The sequence below is a fragment of the Macaca mulatta genome, chromosome 13 (genome assembly GCF_049350105.2).
Source record: "Macaca mulatta isolate MMU2019108-1 chromosome 13, T2T-MMU8v2.0, whole genome shotgun sequence".
Taxonomy (NCBI): domain Eukaryota; kingdom Metazoa; phylum Chordata; class Mammalia; order Primates; family Cercopithecidae; genus Macaca; species Macaca mulatta.
In genome coordinates this window covers 11,249,782-11,266,533 of record NC_133418.1, presented here as the reverse complement: position 1 = coordinate 11,266,533, position 16,752 = coordinate 11,249,782, and the positions used below count along the sequence as shown (strand labels likewise).

Below are 16,752 nucleotides of genomic sequence, written 5' to 3'. Positions count from 1 at the left end.
TTTACCTCTCCTTCTTATTATTTTTTCCTTTTCGCCCCTCCCTTCCCCTTGCTCCCTGCCTTTCCCCTCCTGGTTTTTCACATAGTTATGGATAATTGTCACCATTTTCTTTTATCGCATCCAAAGTAGCGGCTTAGAGGGGCCTGGACTTGAGTCAGGACTAATCTTGCCTTCTCCCAAAGTAGGAAAATCCCAAGTCTTGCAGGGCCCAATTGATAACCCTTGTGCTTCTTTTCCATGAAAGACGGATGGCTCTGGCAAGCTTGGGAGACTGCAGATAATGGGATTGACTTGGTACTTAAATCTCAGTGAACCAGGACAGCATAAGTAATTAGTGAATTGGATCCATCCTGGGGTGCTAATGATGGCTAAGTCTGCCCCCACGCCATTCTGAAAACGACAAGAGGCACATCCATCTCACGCAGATAAAAACCAAGGGGACACTGCTCACAGACACCATTTATTCCTTCTTTAGTGCACAATTTATCCTAGAAGGGAAAAAAAAAATCTAATTTTCCTCAAGTGATACCCAGAAGACCAAGTGACCAGGCTCCCACCAGAGTTCATTTTGATCACAATACTGCTCCTGTTTTTAATTAAGAAAGGCTAATTAAGAAAAACTCTACATTTATCTTCTTATCTACTTGTCAGCATAGACTCTCAGACATTACCTATATTTGTTTACAATTTGGTTACTAGCTTTCTATCAGTGAGCCCGTGATGATTCTTGGTTTATATCAATGTCGGTACATTGTAAGGATTTTGATAGTGTTTTTAAGAGTTGAATAAGCACAAAGATAACTTTTAGTACAGTAGATCCTAGTTACACACCACACACACACACATATGTATGTAAAATACTAGTTACATGATGTGCCTTTATATGTTTTTGCTCGGTTAATTCAAGTGGAAGGCATGTGCGTACAGTCTGGCCTTCTCGCTCATTTTTCTTTTTACCCAGAGTGATGGCACTTTATCAGGATAATTTAGATAAATGTCTTTTCATGGAGTTCACTTATCCTTCCAGCAAACATGATCGACAAAGAGCCACGAAAGACGAATGACATTGCATTTTGATCAAATGTATACTCTGTCAACGCAGGAGAATCTCAAGGTGGCCATCTTCCATTTTCTTCCTTTTTCTTCCTTTTTTTTTTCCCACCTAATTTGATCAACATTCCCAACAATGAAAACATCCACAAAATACAGTTTTTGTGGAGATGACCAGGGCTTCTAAGAATGAAAAGTGAAAACCTGAAGCAAATGGATCTCAACTCACAAGTCAGCAGTAATCCAACGTGCCAGCCTGACAATTCTTATGTAGATTGATCAGAAATAAATGTGACAGACTGTGTGTCTCCTTTCCCCAGCTTTGTCATGGCAAAAGGGCGCTACAGCCAAAAACAAGCTCTGCCTTTTTAGTCCATTTGAGTCCATCTCTTCTGCAGTGCTTGCTTGCCTTTCTTTGAACGTTTCATTTGGGGGCCAGCTGGAGTTATTACAGACAAGAAGATAAGCCAAAATAACTGGTTAGTAAGAAGCTTTCTTGAAACTAATTTTCCTCTCTACTTCATCTACCAACCCAATCCTTTTGTTTTGTTTTTACGTGAGGTTTCTTTCCATGACCCTTAGTTTCATGATGACTGACTTCTCAGAAGGCAAGTTTGTGTCAGCACATGGAACACACGCATCAGTGTGTTATCATATCAAGGACTGATTCCCCTGAGACCTTTCTTAATATTTAATATTTCAGGAGAAAGTTGATCAGGCAAGCACTCGTTTTTCCGTCCCAATCTGTAATGATTGGGTAGCATTTAGACTTATGCAGGATGAAAGGGGACAGGATCTCACTGAGGAGAGTGAGGAGTTCGAGGAAAGGGTGAAATCTCGTTTCTTCCTGGCACGCACAAAGTTCTGATTTGGATTTTTCTAGATATGGACTTTCCTAAGTTTTAGTTTGTCTGAAATTTGACTTTCACTTTTCAATATTCATGATTCAAAAGTGTCCGTCTCCCTTGAGCAAAGAAAGTTCATGTTGATCTTATGAGTTTGCAGAGAAACAATCTTATGTATGTGTTGAATGTGTGTGTGAGATATTTATGAGTATTGCTTGAAACAGTTCTTTTCACTTATCAATATGGAGTTTTATTCTTAAAATGTTTTGTTGTCTTAATTCATTTCTACCTATACCAAGGAATAATGTAGACTAATAAATAACTACAGGTTTTCCAACTATCACTTCTCATATAAACGTATAGTTTTAGAATTCAGTGTACCAGCACAATAAAATTTTTAAAATATGGTTTATAGTTATTTTGAAAGAACGAGTGACTTGTTAAAAATGTCATTTTTAAATATTAAATATAGCATTATATGCAAGAGGACTTGACCTGAGGAAAAAAAAATACATGCATCCCTTCTGACAAAAGTGGTACTTCTATAAGGTATTTCTGTAGATAACTCATATGTTCAAGTTATTTAAGAAAAACACCATTAAAATGTTACAAGATATTGAAAGCAAATACGTACTCATATTTGACAGCAAAATGTGAAAGATCCTTGATGTTGCTGTCCAATTACCTAGGTCTGAGTTGTAGCCTCACCACCCATTAGCTGTGTCTTCTTCGGCACCTTCCATCACCTCTCTGTTACTCAATTTCTTCTGCAAAATGAGAACAATAATTTTACTCACCTCATTGGGCTTTTGTAGGATTAAATCAGTATAGTATCTAGCACATATTAAGCACACACACAAGTTGTATCTTATTAATAAAGGTAAGTTTTATTTTTCTCTGTGGATAAAAGATTTTACATTTCTACCAAAAACTCTAGGGCTCCTTTTGCTAAAGAGAGAAGAGCCATTTTACAGATAATATTCATAAAGTGCTGATGTCGGTGTTCCTAAAATGCATGAACCCTGTGATTAGCCTATGAGACTCCTGTCGGTGTAGACCAGGGTTGGTCAGCCCTGCATCCTCCCCAACCCTCTGCAATGCTCTGCTCATAACGTGCCTCCATTTAATGTCTATTCAAGGAAAGATGTGTTCCACACCGAGTCCCCTTCCCCTAGAATCAGAAAATATCTAATAAATGTGACATTTACTGCCATAAAATATGGTTTTTTAAAAAGTTCATCATTGAAATTAAAAAATGGGGCTTCCTTTACATAGTACCCATTGTGAACAAATTATCTGATTCTGTATTGTGGGTGTGCATTAAAGAAACAAATTGAAGGTTATCTTAATATTACCTTATTGTAGACAGAAATTAATGGCAAAATGGAGAGCAATATGTTAGATATAAATTTTGGTTTTTAAATGTTTAATTGTTTGTTCCTTCTTTTTTTTTTTTTTAAACTGGTAAATAGGGGACACTAAAAATGACTTCTGCCTTTCTTCATAGATTAATCTGCACAGTAATAACAATTTTTAGCATTTTGAAATTTTAAGGAGAAAATATTAAATAAGAATTTTAATGTATTTTGGCCTGATGGCTTTCTTATCAAAATTCACCATTTTTCAAGTTTGATATTCATTGTTGAAGAGATTTTGACTTGCGTAATTGTAATGAAGCAATGACTACATTACTGTTTGAACTTTCCTGGCCATAAATGGAGAGTCCCTTTACTTCCTGAGAAAATTGGGTCTTTAAATGGGATCCTAGCAGGTGGAATAGCCCCTCTGAAGGGTAGGGTTACATGTGCAACTTAGATGAAATCTATGAGGTATTCTTTCTATGAAAGAGATTGAGAGAATGGGGGAGAGAGAAAATGTGAGTGAATGATTAAATGAACTTCAGAAGCATTTTCATCTGGGAGACAAAGTGTGAAAGGAGGAATAATAAATGACTCCCTGCCTTTCTAGAAAACGGTTGGTATCCATTGTCTATTCTGGAAGCCATCTGATAGCCCATGCCATCCACCAATGGGCATAGAAAAGTTTACATAAAAGAAAAGGGGTCAACTCAGTAGAGAGAAGAGGCTTAGCCAAAACAAACTGAAATGCTTCATTTCACTAAGGTTTGATTAATAGGATATTAGACACCTAAGACCGCTGAGACAAGAGCTAACTAGCCTTTAGCAAACTGCACTGTGAATCATACTTCACACATCAAGATGTGAGGTAATGAGATTCTCAAAAAGTACTACATTTAGAAACAACCCCTTAAACTCGAACGCACAATTCCCAACTCCTGCCAGTTCCTGGCACACTTCCATGGGTGAAGTTGGAAAGGAAGCTCTGTGCTGTTTTTTTTTAGGGGTAGTTTTTGTTTGTTTGTTCCTGACCACTGATAGCATGAGCTAGCAGCTGGTGTGAGAATAAAGGAAAATATGTGTGTATTGGCAGCAGACAATTTATAACATGGCGTGATTATTCTCTCAGAGTCTTAAACATCAGAGCTTATGGCTTCAAAAATAATAATTCACAAGGACAACTTTACAACTGCGCACTGAAGGATTTTTGCTGCTGTTGTGTGATGTAGGATTTTTTTTTTAAATCTAAGGGGATGGGCCCTTAAAGATTAGTGTGAATTTCTGACCAACATGGTTCATAATTGATCAATCTTGAACATTTAAAATTTTTCTTAAGGATTTTTCAGCCACCACAGGCCATTTTTAGCCAGGGAGTCGGCACTAGGTAAACCTACATCTCCACCTAGTGGTGTCAGGGAACAGCTAATTACTTTCTACTACAAGGAAACAGATTTAGTCACCCTTGGCAGGCAGCATGAAAGTCCTTGGTCGCTGCGTAGTTGAAGTACAATATTTAAAGATAACATTTTAATCTCAGAATATTCTTAAATCCTTTCCGTTGCCCTCCATATTTTCCTTCTCCTCAACCCTAAAAGCTGACATTATTAGATTGCAAAATAGCTGAAAAATATTCCTCCCACTCCATTTTTCATTCTTGCACTGTGCTCAAAGACTTTAACCAAAAACTCATTTGGGTAGCAACAGATCATCTTTGAGGATGCCCCCACCCACCTCTGCTTCTTATCCTTTGCCAGTTCACTTTTGGCAGGTGTCCCCACGGCAAAAGAAACGAAACCGAAGGTTCCATATAGATGTCTCAAGGCTCATTTTCAGTCGGCTAGAAAAACTACTTATAATGCTCCTGCAACCCACAAGTTAGGGATGGGGCCACCTCTGCGCTCCACATCCCAGGTCGTCCCAAACAGAGAAGGCATATCAAGACTCATTCTCACGCAGCAGAGATTCTTGGTGCCTGGCTTTGACATTAAGCCCTGACCCCTGTGCTAAAAAAGAACCGGTTAAGCCACACTCATATATCTAAAGCTTATATGATTTGAATAATCAATAAACAATTAAGACTGTTTTGCTCCTTTAATACCAAAAGGACATTTGAATTTGGTCACAGTTAAAAGGAAATAGTTTGTTTTGCTTTTAATTTGATTTGCAAGATTACAGAGCATCTGTTCCTCAGAGATGTCATTTCAGCCAATTATATAGATTGTCTTCTAGTCGCTTTCTCGCCACTGGATTCATCACTGGTATCATCCACACTGTAGTGAAATGGAGGAGCCAGGCTTTTTGGCTGGAATATGTCTGGAAAAATTAAAGCTAACTAAGAGAGTCATTGCTTGCTAATCCCTGTAATTAAGCACTACTCGTAGGAGGGTATATTACACTGATGGAGGCTGTTGCCACTGTATTGGTCCTAAAAATGTTTAATAACCCTACTCTGTAATGTTGAATTTTTCACACCTGTTAATTAACGCCCACTAACTTATATAGAAGGCAGAAAAAAAGTATAAATTGTCAGTTTGCTTCTACTCTAGCCTATCTTTTCTCTAAACCTAGTGTTCTGGAATGTGGTTCCTTAAATTGCAGGAAAGCTCCATGTGTTAAAAAGTGGAGAGGGAAAGGCTAGAACAAGGGGATTCTTAGACCATTTTAAATTTTCTCCATTTTTAGGGCAAAAGGTCCACAATTCTTTAGCTCAGACGTTGAAATTCATCTGCTGTCATCATCTGCATTGCCATTAACACAGATCAATAACACAGTGACTTTTTCTTATAACGCAGTGACTTTTTCTCATAACTCTCCACCTGTTTCTCAAAATACAGCACTGACCGTAGGTGGGAGAAATTTTGCTTGGTTTGACTGCTAACGAATTCTCAATATTATGTTCTTTAAGTAAAAAAGAACTGTAGTTTACCATCTCTGGGCCTGATTTTTATAAAATTACGTTGAAATAATCAACACAACCTCACTCCTTGAGCATCCTTTGACTTTTTCCAGGCTCAGACATTAGCGATAGTCACCTGAACATGAAGCATTCCCACTGAGGACACTTCGACCTTCCACAAAAGGACCAGTTCAGAATGAGGCACCAAAGAATCACATAGATTCTCAAGACTCTGTTACACTAAAAGAGACTGGTTTTAGGTAGAGTGGGTGAGAAAAAGTCTTTTCTGTGTATGGGGGGTTACAGCTGACCATAGGCTCCTTGGAGTCCAGCAGATCCTCTGAAGCACAGACAATGCACAAAAGTCAGTCTCTCCTAGCTAAGCCTGTGAGTGTGATGCCCTCCACTGAATGAGCCAGGATTATCTAGTGAGGTGGGACCGTAGCTGAGTTTCCATTAGGGAAATATACATGTACACACACCCAGGCACACACACATGCACGCTGCCTTTTCAGTTCATCAGTCAAACATTCAATGACTCCCTAAGTTAACCCAATTGTGAACCTTGTATTTTAAAATCGTTAAGTACTTAAGTAAGAGTTGTAAATGTCACTCCACGGGTGATTTATGAGCTTGGATGTGTGGGGTTGCTTTTGGCATCTTACTACCACCTGCCTCTCTCCCCACACCTACTGATCTAAGGGCAGAGGATGTGAAAGTTTCCCTGCTGTCAAATCAGCCCATCTACTAACACTGTTACTAACAAGGAAAATATGTGGGGTATTGCTAATAATTTTTTAAACTCCAGAGTTAGGTCCATGGTAAAAAGTCTTTCCGATCTATTAATAACTGACTATTCTGGCCCCTGAGATAATGGTTACACTGCGTCTTCTGCTGTCACAAGGTGTCACTGTTAGTCAGGGACCTAGTGTAGCCTGGTGGGCACTTGTGCATTACGGGGTAGACGCCTGCCATTGCCCTCATCCCTGCCGGTTCTGTGGCAATGCCTCACACTGGGCTCCAAGGGCGGAACTCTGTTGGTACCCACTGGATGCTCAGCTCCCCCAAGCCCAAGGCTGTCATGAGTCACGAGCAAAAGGGCTTCCAAGCTCAGGGCCCCTACTGAGGAGGTCTTGGGTTCATGTTATCAGCACTGAACTTTCTCAACGCATTTCAGGGAACATAAATTTCCCACTTTGAACTACACTCACCAGGGGGATGGATCCCTTCTCTGCAGAACCGCCATATATCAAGGGCTCTTACAAAAAGTTCAGGCTTCAGTGAGCCAAAAAGGTTCTACCCTCCCCTAAGACAGGGAATCCAATCTTCTTCATTTATAGAACAAAAAAGAGATTATTCCCCTATACAAAAAAGAAAATCTGCTCTCTGACTGGCATGAGTTTTTAAAATTCTGTACCTCTTATTTTCTGTGTCAAGTATATAAAATGCTCCAGTTCTTTTTTTTTTTTTTTTTTTTTTTTTTTTTTTTTTTGAGACAGAGTCTCTCTCTGTTGCCCAGGCTGGAGTGTGGTGACACCACACGATCTCAGCTCACTGCAAGCTCCACCTCCCAGGTTCACGCCTTTCTCCTGCCTCAGCCTCCCAAGTAGCTGGACCATAGGCGCCTGCCACCACGCCCGGCTAATTGTTTTGTACTTTTTAGTAGAGACAGGGTTTCACCGTGTTAGCCAGGATAGTCATAGTCTCCATCTCCTGACCTTGTGATCCGCCTGCCTTGGCCTCCCAAAGTGTTGGAATTACAGGCGTGAGCCACCGCGCCCGGCCAAATGCTCCAGTTCTTTAATAGATTATATTCTTCTTTGTTAATAGTCACTGAAACTTCATTCTCTGACTCCTAAGCAATAGCTTGGTGAAACTTATTTTGTAATGAACATAAGAGCCAAACAGCAAGGCTCAGCCTGTCACATCACCCACAGGCGGGCATTCAGCAGGAGCTGGGTGGCTTTTCTATTCCAGCAGGGGAAAATTCTCGTCTAGAAAGAAGCTGCCAGTCACGGAAGTCCAAAACTGGAGGAGAGGGATTCCAACAAAACCCTACACTAAGGAGCAACTCTTGTGTGGGTGGAAGGACCCACCATACACTTGGTCGTTGTTTTCCCCTATCATTTGCTTCCCCTTTTTTTTTTTTTTTTTTTTTTTGAGATGGAGTCTTGCTCTGTCACTCAGGCTGGAGTACAGTGGCATGATCTTGGCTCACTGCAAACTCCACCCCACCTGGCTTCAAGGGATTCTGCTGCCTCAGCTTCCAGAACAGCCGGGATTACAGGCACACGACACCATGCATGGCTAATTTTTGTATTTTTAATAGAGATGGGGTTTTGCGGTGTTGGTCAGGCTGGTTTCGAACTCCTGACCTCAGGTGATCCACCTGCCTCAGTGCTTTGCTTTTGTTTGTTTGTTTGTTATGTTGCTCCTTTTTTTGTGTAAGGAAATTTAGTACCTCAGTGAAGGAACGTAAAATGGAAACCAAAAGAATTCAGTAACTCACTGACATCTTTTAAAATACAAAAATAACTCCAGAGGTGCAACAGGGTTCCCACATCACAGCAAGAAAACCAAACCAGAAGCGCCACAAAATATAATAAAAGAACAAATTAAGGACTTCATGGAAATCAAAGGGAAGAGACTGAATCTATTTCCAGTGCTAAGGCATTCCTGGGAGCAGGCAAGACACTGCAAAAAAAAAAAAAAAGAAAAAAATCAAAAGTATACAAAAAATTGTCCAATTCACAAAGTCAGAGATTTGCTCCTGAAATCCCATGTTGATTTGAGCACGTCAGGGCGAGAGGTGGGGAGTCTAGTGTTTTCTAATGTCAAATGTCTTTCTTGTGAGGATAGGCTCTGAACAGACTGAATTTTCCATTTGCTATACATGGAGCTGCTAGAGCTCAGTGGAGTGGTTTAGAAAATTTAAACTGGATAGTCACTTTTTTCTCTTCATTCTTTAAGTAGTCCTTCAGTCCCCTACAGAATTTAAAGCTGTAATATGTTTGGAAATACTGGATGGGTAGAATGGGAGAGAAGTCCAAATTTTGTGATCCCTATCTAAGGCAAACTGTATGAGCAAACACTTAGCTGACAGCTCTGGCCACTTTCTCCAAGTCCCTCAGAGAAATGCGAGATGCCAGGAGTACTTCATAAGTAGTTTTCTAGTGATCATCTTGAAATCCCAGTACTTAAATGATGATGGATATTACTAAGCCTTGGGAAATACCATTACCAGTCCCAAATTGAATCACAAAGTCTTGAAGTATGACATGGGAAGAACCCAACACACACCTCAATATTGGACTAAATGTTGTAGTTTTCTGCTTATGGTTGTTCTAGAAAAACAAACTACCGTGTGAGGAGTTTGAAGCAGTGGTAGCCTCTCAACCTTAATGCCTTAATACCTTGTGATTGTTTATAACAAGTATCAAGGCATATGCTATTTATTTTTCTATCTCCTGGTCTATATTTTGATTGGTTAAGAGCAACAATTACTGCTTTTCTTGGTATCTCTAATGGTTACTGCAATGTGGGTCTTGGTAGATGCCCAGTAAGTAAATGTTGAGTTAATTTTTCTTAAAAATAAGATACAACAAGAGTGGATCTTTTTAACTCTTGAAATGTGCTGATTTACTCTGTCATTTATTACATGAGAGAGAGAGAGGGAGACAGAAAGAGAGAGAGAGAGTTGAGTATTTTAAGTCTCTTTGTTGCTCTTCTAAAAATTGAACAGGATAGTTTAAATGGAGCATGGACTAAAGAGAGATTAGAACGAATAAATTCTCAAAATCTAAGAATTATTCCACTTCTCACATACACTTATTTCAATAAGACTAACATTATTTGAATCAATAGTACCGGAATTACTGAAATCTGATAGCTTAAAATAATGTTAAGGCTCATGCTAAAACTTCTTCATGACAATAACTCGGCAAATATTGTCAACCTAAACCATCATTTTAAGCACTTCCAAATATTAACATATCCATATGTCCTCATGAAAGCAGAATATCCCAGAGTATGCTAACTCACTGATGAGTCATCTGAAAGAGCATTCATATAGATACTTTTGTTTCTGTCCTCTCTCAAGTTGAAAATCATAATAAAACTATAATGGCTTTGAAGGTGCATTTTTATTCTTTTTCTGCTTTTTTTTAAATATTATTTTCAGATTTCCCTCTTCACTCTCCAAGGCCCCAAACTTCTCCTATGAATTTTTCTCCAGCACATTTGTAAATAAAATGTTACAGAGAGTAAGGCTCAGTCATGGCATGTCTTTTCGCCATTTTCTTCCTTACAGACTTCTGCCTTTTACCCCCAAATTTTCGGATCAAAATGAAGAAATGTAAGCTGCAATACTCTACAAGAATCCTTTCTGTCTTCACCTCATAGGTTTGACAAATATTTCAGAGTTTGTGGGAAGGGGGAGAAACAGGGCACCTTGGGGGGTAGGCACATTGGGAAAGGTGGGCTAAGCACTAAAGGCATGGGGTGCAGTGGTTAAGATCACTTTTCAGCATCACTGCAGCTCATCTAGACTCCTTGTCTTTAGAGTGGAAACAAACATTGTATTTGCTATCCAAGTGCTGTGAATTAAATGAAATGATGCATATGGAGCACCTAGTTTAGCCTCACAGAGCTGGCAATGCTGAACAAGAAGACAATCGGTTCTGTGGTCCTGGATGACTTTGGATACCTTCAGTTGCCACATACTTTTAGATATCCTCCTGTTTCCTCTCAATCTCATTCTTATTCTCTCCCTCCCCTCCTCTCCCTTCCTAACCCCTCCCTTCCCCCAGCCCCTGTCTCCCTCTCTCTTTTCTTATGCCATTTCTTTCCAATCTTTGTTGTTTCTCTCCTATATTTCAACTTCTAATTCAGGATGTTAAGTAGCAGGTATGTTCAACTTAAAAGGAATGTTGCCATGTTTGTTCAATGAGTTGAACCTACACCTAACATTTTATCTGTCTAAACCTCTAAATACGAGCAGACAGAGCCCCAAGAAACATTTCATCATACAAGACCAAGTTGTGATGACTGTGCCTCTGGTACTCCTCACATTGACCCTGCAAGGTCAGCGTCATTCCAAAAGGAGGGAACTGAATGAGCAAAATCAAGGCTCATACAGACTCACCAATGTAACCCAAGACAGAACGGAGCATAAAATTAGGTCTGTTTGACTCCAAGATCACATTTTCCCATTAAGTCTTTGAGAGATAAAATTCACATCTCAAAATAAATGGTCTAAGTGACCTTCTAGACACCTGAGTAGAGATTTCTTTTCCTAAATCTAGCCACATTCCAGTGTTGTAGCATGGATTTGACATCCTGACTTTAATAGTGTGGAACAATCTTTTCACCCTATATTCACAAGCTGTAACCGGAACAACTAAGTGTGGCTGCCTACAAAGTGTTCTTAACCCTGGTAGACTCTTACGTCTGCTTGCATCCATATCCCATACTCAAAAGTACCAGGACCCAGCAGAGAATGCTAGGATCCAGTTTGCATGGCTGTTTTTCCACTGTGCCTTTCCTGAACTGCTTTTTCTCTTAGGTCAGCCAATCTCTGCTACAATCTTCTCCTCCAGTCACTCTTCTTTCATAAATTTCATTCTTCAAGTCATAATACTATAATACTTTTCTTCCTTAATTATGTCTTGGAAACACAATGCTGAGGCTTGCTACATGTTGAGACTGTAATTCATTAGCACAGAATGATTGTGGGAACATGTCCTCACTTCTCATCAGCAATTGGAATGTGGATCCTCTCGCTGTTTAGCTTTCCACAATCTTTATGAAACAAAATGCAATATTCGTTTCTAAGGCTTTCCTGAGCAACTGTCTTTTAATGGGAAAACTTTAACAAAAAAGTATGTATCGCATGCCAAATAGCTAACCTCACTCTCATAAATATTTATATTTTAGCAGAGTTGAAACATCATTTGTAAGATGGATGTGCTTCTTTGGCATTCCAACAAGAAAATGTCTTGGGAGCTGAGCCCGTTTTTACAGCTAATGGGCCCAAAACCCTTGGTCATGTACTAGGGATTGGGTGGGGCAGGGGTGGGGGGGTGGCAAAGAAAATCACTGTGTTCCAGAAAGAGGTCATCTCAGAAGAACTTCTCCAATATCATCTTTTCACTAAAGTCAAGATGAAACAGGAGAATAAATGTTTGGGAATGTGGTTTGGAAGGATCTCACGCTGCTGTTTTGAAGTGGTGTGTCCCTCAGAGAGGTTGGTTAGCATGGTGTAGTGACTGGCTCTCAGCGTGTGGTCCTCATGCCAGAAGCAGCATCTGCTGGGAACTTGTTAGAAGTGCAGATTCTCAGGCTCTTCAACAGACCTGCAGAGTCAGAAGCTCCAGTGGGGGGAGAAAAGAGTGTTCTGTGTTCTAACAAGCCTTCCAAGTGGCTCTGAGGCACACTAGATTTTGAGAAACATAGTGACTTATAGCCCTGGTATTAGAAAACCCTGTGTTTAAATCTTTCCCCTTTATCCCTCCTCAACCCCCATACTACCCAGCTGGCCCTTGGTGAGTGATATAATCATCTCATTCTCTTTATCTATGAAGAAAAGGATAATAGTACTTATTTCATAGATTTGTTGTAAGAATGCATTGAGAAAAAGATATATAAATTGTTTGCTCCAGTGCATAAAATAAGCAAACAGTGCAGTACATTTATGCATTATTATAAATAATAGATACAGTTTAATTAAATAATCTACATATAGACTGTAAATGCATGAGGAGAAAAGGTACATTTTTAAACAATGCATTTATAAAAGTCAAGACAACCTTGATTAAATTTGGATGATTAAAAGTAATTGTATGTGAAAATCATTTTTTTTCTCTCCTGTCAAAGAAAGATGAACTTTTTGAGGATGTGTCACATGCCAGGGGCACCTTTGGAGCATTACTGTAAATTCCCTGGGCCCCTCCTTCTGCTCTGTCTGCTGTAGCAGAGACTACTTCTGAGCAAATGTTTGTCAATTCTGCCAGGGGCAATGCTCAGCACCCAGACCTTGCACCAGGGCTACCCCTCTACCTCTTGTTTCCTGCTCTATGGTTTCTCTGACTTTATGGCCACAGAAGGCCTGAGAAGCTACTCAACATTCACCATTGTACAATTGGAAGTGCAGGAGAATTCATGACCCTGAAGCTACTAGAAATGGATGGGAGACAGGAGTCAGCAGGTTTCTCTTTTCATCCACTAGATGGACGGTTCTCACACACATTTCAAAACCCCTTTGGGGAGATCTAGTGCCAACTCAGTGAGACAACTTTGGATTTGTTTTCTTTGCCTCCGTGCTACAATCCCCACCCATCTTGCCCTCTACTCTTGCTCCCTGGGCCCACTTCCAAAGTAAGCCACCAGCATCCGAAAGCTAGTCTCAGCCCCTGTTAGAGGACCTAGGCTAAGTCAGCCAACTTCAGACAAAAGGAATAATAACATAAAAGTTGATTTTTTCAAAAATGTTCCTCAATAATTCTGGATGTAGACCCAAGATCCTTAAGCTGAGATCAATGCATGCATTTCATATGGTTCCATAAAGCAACTGAAAATTTATCCAAATTTTGTGTATGTACATTTTTCTATATAATATCTTCAGTAGCATTCAATGGGCTCTATGATTAAATAAAATTAAATTTACTGTTCCTGTAGGTGACTGGACAAATTATAGTACATTTGAAGGACTCTAGAATATTTTGGAAGATTCATATTTCAAAATATTAAAGAGTATTTAAAATGGATGGAATGTCAATGAGGTCTTGTTTTCTGTTTGACTCTTTTGCTGTGAGGATGAGACCACTCATTCTGTTACTTTTATGTCCAAATCTCAAGGTTTTGTTTAGGCCAACACAGCTCTAGGTCTCAGATTTAGCCTCTGCCCATCTCCAACCTTATGTTCTTTCATCCTTGTTGATTTTGTATTAGTTTGCTATTAATGCTCGTGTTAGTCCATTTTCATGTTGCTTACAAAGACATATTCAAGACTGGGCAATTTACAAAAGAAAGAGGTTTAATTGGACTTACAGTTCCATGTGGCTGGGGAAGCCTCAAAATCATGGTGGAAGGCAAGGAGAAGCAAGTCACATCTTACATGGATGGCAGCAGGCAAAGAGAGAGCTTGTACAGGGGAACTCCTCTTTTTAAAACCATCAGATCTCATGAGACTTATTCACTATCATGAGAACAGCATGGGAAAGAGTTGCCTCTGTGATTTAATTACCTCCCACCAGGTTCCTTCCACAACACATGGGAATTGAAGATGAGATTTTGGTGGAGACACAGACAAACCGTATCAATGCTGTAACAAATTACTGCAAAGGTATGGCTTAAAACAGTACAAGTTAGTTCTCATACAGTTCTAGAGGGTAAAAGTCTGAAATGTGTCTCCCTGGGCTAACATCAAGGTGATAGTTGGGTTGCATTCCTCCGAAGGCTCTGAGGAAGGAATTTTGTAAATTGCCCAGTCTCGAATATGTCTTTGTAAGCAGCTTGAAAATGGACTAATACAGTGAGGCCTTTTCTGGTCCTCACTGTAGCCTCTTGCTTGTGTCATCACTATTTACATTGACTCCAACTTCCCTCTTACAAGGACCCATGTGATTACATCGGGCCCATCTGGAAAACCAGGAAAATCTCACCATCTCAAGATCCTTAACTTAATCACATCTGCAAAGTCCCTTTTGCCATGTGGACCTTGCATATTCACGGATTTTGGAGATTAGGACGTGGCTATCTTTGCAGAGCCATTATTCGGCTACCACAATGTTCTTTGACCACGCCAAAAGCACTCCACCACAGGAGATCTGAACGTGCTGTTCTCTCTCCCTGGCCTGTTCTCCCTCTTGTTACTTGCGTGGCCAACACCCTCTCTTCATTCAAGTGTCTGCTCAAATCTGACTTCCTCAGAGAACACCCACACCCCCACCATGATGTCCCCTATCTGTGATACTCCCCGTCACTCACTATGCCCTTTCTCAGCTTTAGTTTTACTTAAAACAATTACATTAAGAAACTAGATGTTACATACACATTTGTTGTTTTTTAAGAAGCCTGTGGTCTGGTAGGACAGACAGAAAAGTAATCCAAAAAGGCAATGCAATATGCAATAAGGTAAAAAAGAATAAAGAGTTTTCTAGCTAAGGAAGGTCTGAGGAGGAAAACACTCACCAATTCTAGGGAAGGTAAGAAAGGTTTTTACAAGATTTTCTGTGAAAATAACATGACCTGTTTGAATGGGGCAGAAGGGGTAAAGCAGTGCCCTGAGTTGTGGTAGTGCCTCTGAGCACGGCTGGAATGTTAACGTAGACCAGCTTCCCACGTGCTCACAGCAGCAACTGTAATAGTGAAGGCCATGGCAACTTATTAAGGGTTGAGTCGTATACTGTGTTTGTCTCCTGCTCCCAATAATTCCTGATCTAGAATGTTGGCTTCAGAAGGGATGGGTTCCCTCCTCTGCATTTCCCCAACACTTCTTTTCAACGTATCCAGGTGCATCATTTAGCCTTACAGAGCTGCACTTACAAACGCAGAAGCTGCTTTAAACTCAGGAAATACCAGAGATGGAGAGACACTTCTCTAAGGAGGCCTGTTTATGGAACAGTCAGCAGCGACCAAGGAAAGTCCTTCTGGAGCTGCACTGGAGACCTGAGGTTTACCCCAAATATAGCCACTAGCAAGCCCGTCTAACAGTTCCTAGTTAGCAGCTCTGTGTCTGCAAGTGCGGATCTTCACAATCCTACCTCTGACTATTGCGCCACTAAGAGAGAGAAAGCACTGGAGAAGAGGCAAACTATGCTGAGATCTGCACCAGAAAAAAATAAAAGTTCATGGCAGCAAGTTCAGATAATGGAAACAAGGCACACTGCAGAAGTGCATATCACTGGAATCTGATTAGCAGAGTTTGAGCACTGGCTCCACCATTAACAAGCAGTTCACTACCTCATCTGAGACTCAGTTGCCTCATCTATGAAATGTGGATAATGATACCATTTGCTTTAAGTAGCTTGAGGATAAAATGAGATCACCTGCATGAAGCACAAAGTAGCTGGCATGTACTATGTATTTAATAAGCTTTAGCTATTTCTATCATTTGTTTTTTTATCATAAATATTCAGACACTAATCTTGGCACTGCCATTTGCTCTTTGATATGGAGGTAGTCATATAGACCCTCTCTGCTCTGGTATTTTTCTGTTTAATTTCACAGATGAAGGTAAATTGCACTGCAGACTGCCTTGTCTTTGTTGAAAATGGGGAGGTGAGGGTACCTTCCCAACAGTAAACTCTTTTGATCTTACCTCCCTAGAGGATCCCGAAGTCACTGCCTGGGCAAGGATGGAGGCAACCATGTGATGATTCCTCATGTCCTGTAGGACCAATGACTACTTCACAAAGTCTAGTTTTCTCAAATATTCTTTCCAAGACAGGAACGTGATGCTTGCTCAAGAAAGTGTGTTTGGTAACTTTTAAAATACACAATTCGCTTTTCATCAGAACCGAGGCATTTTTACGCCAGGTGCTGCTTATCTTCTGGAGTATTTGTGTTTTGAAAGGTAAGGCTTTGGATGAGAAGAAAAGCATTT

General features: G+C 40.1%; 1 long non-coding RNA gene across 1 annotated transcript in view; it reads right to left on the bottom strand.

Annotated features, from left to right (window-relative positions):
• Positions 1-1,137: 1,137 nt before the first annotated feature.
• Positions 1,138-16,752, bottom strand: part of LOC144333682 (uncharacterized) — a 268,787-nt gene continuing 253,172 nt past the window's right edge. Inside the window, exon 4 of the long non-coding RNA XR_013402611.1 lies at positions 1,138-2,662. This is a non-coding gene — a long non-coding RNA (uncharacterized LOC144333682). The remainder of the gene's footprint in view (positions 2,663-16,752) is intronic.